Source organism: Emys orbicularis, chromosome 13 (genome assembly GCF_028017835.1).
Source record: "Emys orbicularis isolate rEmyOrb1 chromosome 13, rEmyOrb1.hap1, whole genome shotgun sequence".
Lineage (NCBI taxonomy): Eukaryota > Metazoa > Chordata > Testudines > Emydidae > Emys > Emys orbicularis.
The window spans coordinates 19,435,414-19,440,998 of NC_088695.1; positions in this window are offsets into that span (position 1 = coordinate 19,435,414).

Genomic DNA, 5,585 nt, shown 5'->3' on the forward strand with positions numbered 1-5,585 from the left:
GGCGAACCTGCAGGGGGCCCTGCGGTGAGACGTGCCCCTCGGTTGAATACACAGCCGCCTCCTCAAAGGTCACCAGCTCCTGAAACAGTCAGAGACCCCCCTGAATCAGAACCTGCTGCCCCAGCCACAACCCCCCCAGCTCAGTCACAGCTCCCCTCTGCTAGGGGCGATCCCCACCGCACAGTGGCGCAGCAGCACGACCACATTCATTCCTCTGCCAAACCGCTGCCTCCTCCATGTCCCCTGGTCTGCGCCTTTGCGTTGTGTTTCCCCCACGCTGGGGGCGAATTGGGCCCAGCCGCTACACTGGGACGCAGCGAAAGGGAAAGGCATGCACAGACTGACAGCGATGAAGTGGGAATGTTCTGCAAGATTTTCATGGCTCAGTTTCCCTCTGTACTTTGCATTGCTTCTCAGCGGCGGGGAGGGGATGAAGTTTGCTCTCAGGGCAGGACTAAGAGACTCGGGTGTTAGTGAGAGTCGTCATGGACTGCATGGGTCATTAAAAGGCCGACCCATCACAATGGAAAACACGAGAAGACAATGGAAAACCCCAATGGGCTGCACATCGACACCTCGCAACCAGCCACCCAGAGAAAAGAGTTGGACCGAGCCTTGCAGCAGGACTGGGAGTTGACCAGCAGGGCATGGAGCAGGGTGTTCTGGGAGAAGCTACCGTTGCTTCTCCGTGCTAACTTCAGGCCTTCCAGGGCTGTGTTCAGGGGACTAACCAACCCTGCTCCGGTTTGAAAATACTGCTTGGGTGTCACTGCAAATCCTGACTGAGGTGCGCTGGGCCCTAGGAAGTGGGCAGAGACAAAGCCCTGGCTGGGATGATTTAGTTGGTGTTGGTCCTGCTTTGAGCAGGGGGTTGGACTAGATGACCTCCTGAGGTCTCTTCCAACCCTAATCTTCTATGATTCTACGACAGGTCTCTGCCCAGGAGCCTGGCTTATCTGCACTCGGGTGTGCAGCAGGGAGGCTGGAGCTCAGAGGCTCAGCCTGGGAGGAAGTGAGATTCTGAAGGATGAGTGGGACCCCTTGGGGGTCTGGTCACTGACAGGTTCCTACAAGGGACTGTTGAAAAGCTGGGGCATAGCACTAGTCCCGTAGATCTGTGACACCGAGTACAGCAGCTAAGGCACTAGGGCGTATAGCAAGGCTGAGGGGTGGCGCTCGGGATGCAGCAAAGGGAAGCTGTGGAGGCAGCCAGCTGTAATTGTAGGTGAAAGAGGAGGCTGGTAAGAGGCAAGGGCTGCCCTATAGAGCTGCCTCCAGTGAGGCAGAGGGCTGGCTCCAAATAGCAGCTTCAAATGTGAATTCCCCCATTGGCTGCAGTTCAGCTTTGTTCAGCTCAGCTGGATGCAAATTCGGATCCGGCACACCTCCATGAAGCGTGGGGGGGAAAGGGGGATGGAGTAGGTTCCAGGAAGGACTTTGGTCCATTTTGCAGCCCGGTTCCCCCAGGTCCTTTCCCCGCAGACAGACGCACTAGACTCTGTGATGCTGGGAAAACCCTGGGTAACTTTATTCCTGGGCAGACCCGGCCCCTCCCACCGAGACTAAACCCACCCAGACATTAGTACCCCCCCCCCCCCCCCAGGCACAGAGCCTCTTAGCCAAGCGCAGAACCAAAGGAGCCGCTCTGGGGGATCCCTCCTGACACCATCCCCTGGGCAGCGCATCCCCCCAGCAGCGCACGGACCAGGCAGAGGCAGGAACTGGCTTTTCCTCTCCCTGCTCCTCACCTTGTCCCAGGAAAGTCAATCTGCCCCGGGGTGCTGCAGGGAATGGGTCTGGGCAGGGCTGGGAGCCGGGAACCTCCCTCCCCACTGATTGCTCCTGCTGCCCCTTCCAGTCTCTATCCCTGTCTCCCTCCTGCCCCCTCTCCTCGGGCTGAGAGACTCGGTCCCTGGCCCGGCCCGGGGCGTTCGCTCTCCCGGAGCTGGCTCGGCTCCTGCAGGCGCTCAGGGAAGCAGAGCCTGGGGGGGGGGTGTGTCAGGGAGGGCAGCAGCTCTGGGACTCGCAGACCCCCGCCCCCCCCGGGAGCGGAGCTGGGGCGAGGAGGGGCCGTTGGTGCAGAGTCACTTTCCTGACCGGCCCCGGCCCCTTTCCCCCGGGTCTCTCCCCTCACCTGCAGGCTCTGGCTCAGGGGCTGGTGTCGGCAGAGCCCGGGGCTGCCCCAGGGGCTGGTTGCAGCCACCGGAAAAGGTCCCCCCGGCTGGGCACAGAGGGGGGTTAGTGCAGGTCTGTCCCCCCACAGACCCCGCTGAGGAGGAGCAGCAGCGGCACAACCTGGGCTCCCGGCTCACTATGGATGCAGCAGCCACCGTGCGACCTGGGAAGTGCAACCCCCGGATACAATGAGCAGAAAGAGAGGCAGAGAACAGCTTCCCCTCCCTGCGCCACATCCAGAGCCCTCTGGTGGTAACAGCTAATGAAATCCAACCCTTCCCGAGGAAGAAATTGGGCACAAGAACCAAGACGCTTTTTAAAAGTGTAGCAGCAGGGGACTGTGGGGGAGCTAGACAGAACTCTTACAGGGAGGCAGAGAGAGCCGCTGTGGGATTAATGCTGCTCCTCTTACTGTACCAAAGCGGCAAAGCCCCTGGTTCAGTGTTAGACTTTCCTAGCACTCTTTGCCCTGGTTGCAGGACAGTACCAGAAACTGCTGCACCCTAAGTACAGCTAGCGTGACCCAGTAGCAGGTGTGAAAAATCGGGACACTTTTTTTTGCAGGGGTCGGGGCGGATATAGTTGCAAAGCCCCTAATGTCGAGTCGGTCCCGATAATTACAGCCCTGCAAGGACACAATTTGTATCCACATCTGATCCGCAAACATGGCTCTACTGATACTATCAGGACGTCTGCTCACCCTGTGGCTAAAGGAGAGTTTGCATGCACAAGCAGCAGGAAACCTCTTAGGGTTGCCAGCTGTGGTTGGATGTATTTCTGGAGGTTCCATCACACAGGGCTGGATTAACCTTTTGTGGGCCCAGCACCAAACATATTTGTGGGCTCCCATGCGGGCAAAGGAGCATGACATGGGGAGGTTGGTCCCCAGAGCAAGGGGCCAGCCAGGGGCAATGAGGCATAGCATGGTGGGGCCGGCCCCGCTCCACCCAGCCCAGTACAAGGGCAATGTACAAACTCGCAGTTGCCAGACGCACACTGGCCTGCCCAGCCCTGTGCTGCCAGCGTGCCCCGCCCAGCCCTGTGCTGCCAGTGTGCCCCTTCCCCTTAGGGGTGGGCCCATGCCGTGCCACACAGCCCCTGACTCCCTATGCCCAGCGTCCCCTGGAACTGCTATGCCCAGCATCCCCACACGCAGACCCTCCACCACAAATGCACAGCCGCCTGCACACCCCCACCCCTGCCCAGCACCCCCACACACACAGCCGCACCACTACTGCCCAATGCACTTCCCCACATCTCACCACCACAGCTACACAGCACCCACTCAGACCCCCCACTGGCCAGCATCCCAACACACAGACCTCCCCCACTGCCCCCCAAGAGACCCCCCACTGGCCAGCAGCCCCCCCACACACACCTCCAGAGACCCATTCCCTCACACCCTGCCCCCTGGCCACACTCACCGGCCCTGCTGGAAGGGGACGGCGTCTGCCAGGCTGAGCTGGCAGTGTGGCCGGGGACAGTCCAGTGCAAGGGCGGGGAATCACTCCAGTGTCTCGGGAGTGACGCGATTAGCCAGGCCAGGGTCAGGACCCTCTTGCCTGGAGATGGGGTGACCACAGGTCCTTGTTTGGCCAGAACAGTTCCCTTTTTAAGCTCTGTCCGGCCATCCTGACTTTTTTGACAAAAACGGTCATTTATCCCGTTTGCTCTTGCCAACTGATCAATTGGCAAGAGCAAATGAACAAATGCCCAGTTTACTGTGTCCCCCTAGCGGTGCGTGGAGGAACGTGTGTGTGTGGGGGGGGGTGGCGATGCGAGGCGTCAGGCAGCAGGGCTTGGGGGGTCAGCCCCAGCCAGAATGGAGCTTGGGGGGGTTAGGGGCAGCCCAGCCCCTGGCAGCAGTGTGAGGAGGGTGTCAGCCCCAGCTCCTGGCAGCGGCATGTGGCGCTCGGGGGGGTCAGCCTAGGGTGACCAGACAGCAAGTGTGAAAAATCGAGACAGAGGGTGGGGGGGTAATAGGAGCCTATATAAGAAAAAGCCCCAAATATCGGGACTGTTCCTATAAAATCAGGACATCTGGTCACCCTAGGTCAGTCCCAGTGGTGGATTTAGAGTTAGTGGGGCCCTGTGCTCAGCTTCATTTTTGGGGTCCCTCCTTGGGACCCAGCCAAGAAAAAGAACATTCTCTCTTATCTTCCACCACCACCCCCATTTTTTCATTTTCCCCGGCCTCCACCTGCCACCCCCCCTCCGCGTGTCCCCCCCCCGTAGGGTCCCCCCAGGGCCGGCTCTAGGCACCAGCAAAGCAAGCAGGTGCTTGGGGCGGCAAATTTGCAGGGGCACAAGAATCCAGCATGGGAGCTGAGAACCAACAGGGAGCCCTGGGAGCTGTAGTTCCTTCGGTAGCTCCCTGCCTATAGAGCCAGCCCTGGAGCAGGGAAAGAACTACATTTCCCAGCATTCCCTGACTGCAATTAACAGGAAAGGGAAGGAGTGTGGAACTGAAACCTCATGTTCGAAGAAGTGGGATGTAGCCCACGAAAGCTTATGCTCTAATAAATCTGTTAGTCTCTAAGGTGCCACAAATACTCCTGTTCTTTTTGTGAAACCTCATGCTGCAGCTTGCTGTAAATGGTAGGGACAGAGCCAGCTCTAAGTTTTTTGTCACTCCCCACCCCAGCCCTGGACTCTCCCCCGCCCACACCCCCTGCTGTCCCAGCTCTGGCCCCCACCTGCACCCCCCTGCTGCCCCAGCCCTGGGCTCTCCCCCCACCCGCATCTCCTGCCATCCCAGCCCTGGCCCCCACCCGCACCCCCTGCTGCCCCAGCCCTGGGCTCTCCCCCCACCCGCATCTCCTGCTGTCCCAGCCCTGGGCTCTTCTCCCCCCCCTGCACCCGCACTCCCTGCCGCCCCAGCTCTGGCCCCCACCTGCACCTCCTGCCACCCCAGCCCTGGGCTCTTCTCCCCCCCCCCCCGCCGCACCCGCTCTCCCTGCTGCCCCAGCTCTAGCCCCCACCTGCACCTCCTGCCACCCCAGCCCTGAGCTCTTCTCCCCCTCCCCCCCACACCCGCACTCCCTGCTGCCCCAGCTCTGGCCCCCACCTGCACCTCCTGCTGCTCCAGCTCTGGGCTCTCCCCCAAAGAAAGAACTGGGTGGACTAAATGGACATTGCACCTCTCTATCTGAAGCCTAGCAAGGCAGGTACGTGGATCCCACTAGAATTTAAAATGAAAAGTAAGGGAAGGGAGGCTCTACTAGACTGGGCAGCTTTAGATACAGTACCAGGCACGTAGGAGGATTTACACTTCTGAGCCATGGAAGCAGAAATTGACCTTTCTTTTCCAGATTTAGCTAATATTCAGAAAGAGAATCTAGCACCTGCCTTCCAGATTTTAACACCCTCAAAATTCAGGAGGGCTCAAGCTCAATTTGGGCAGCTGTTAC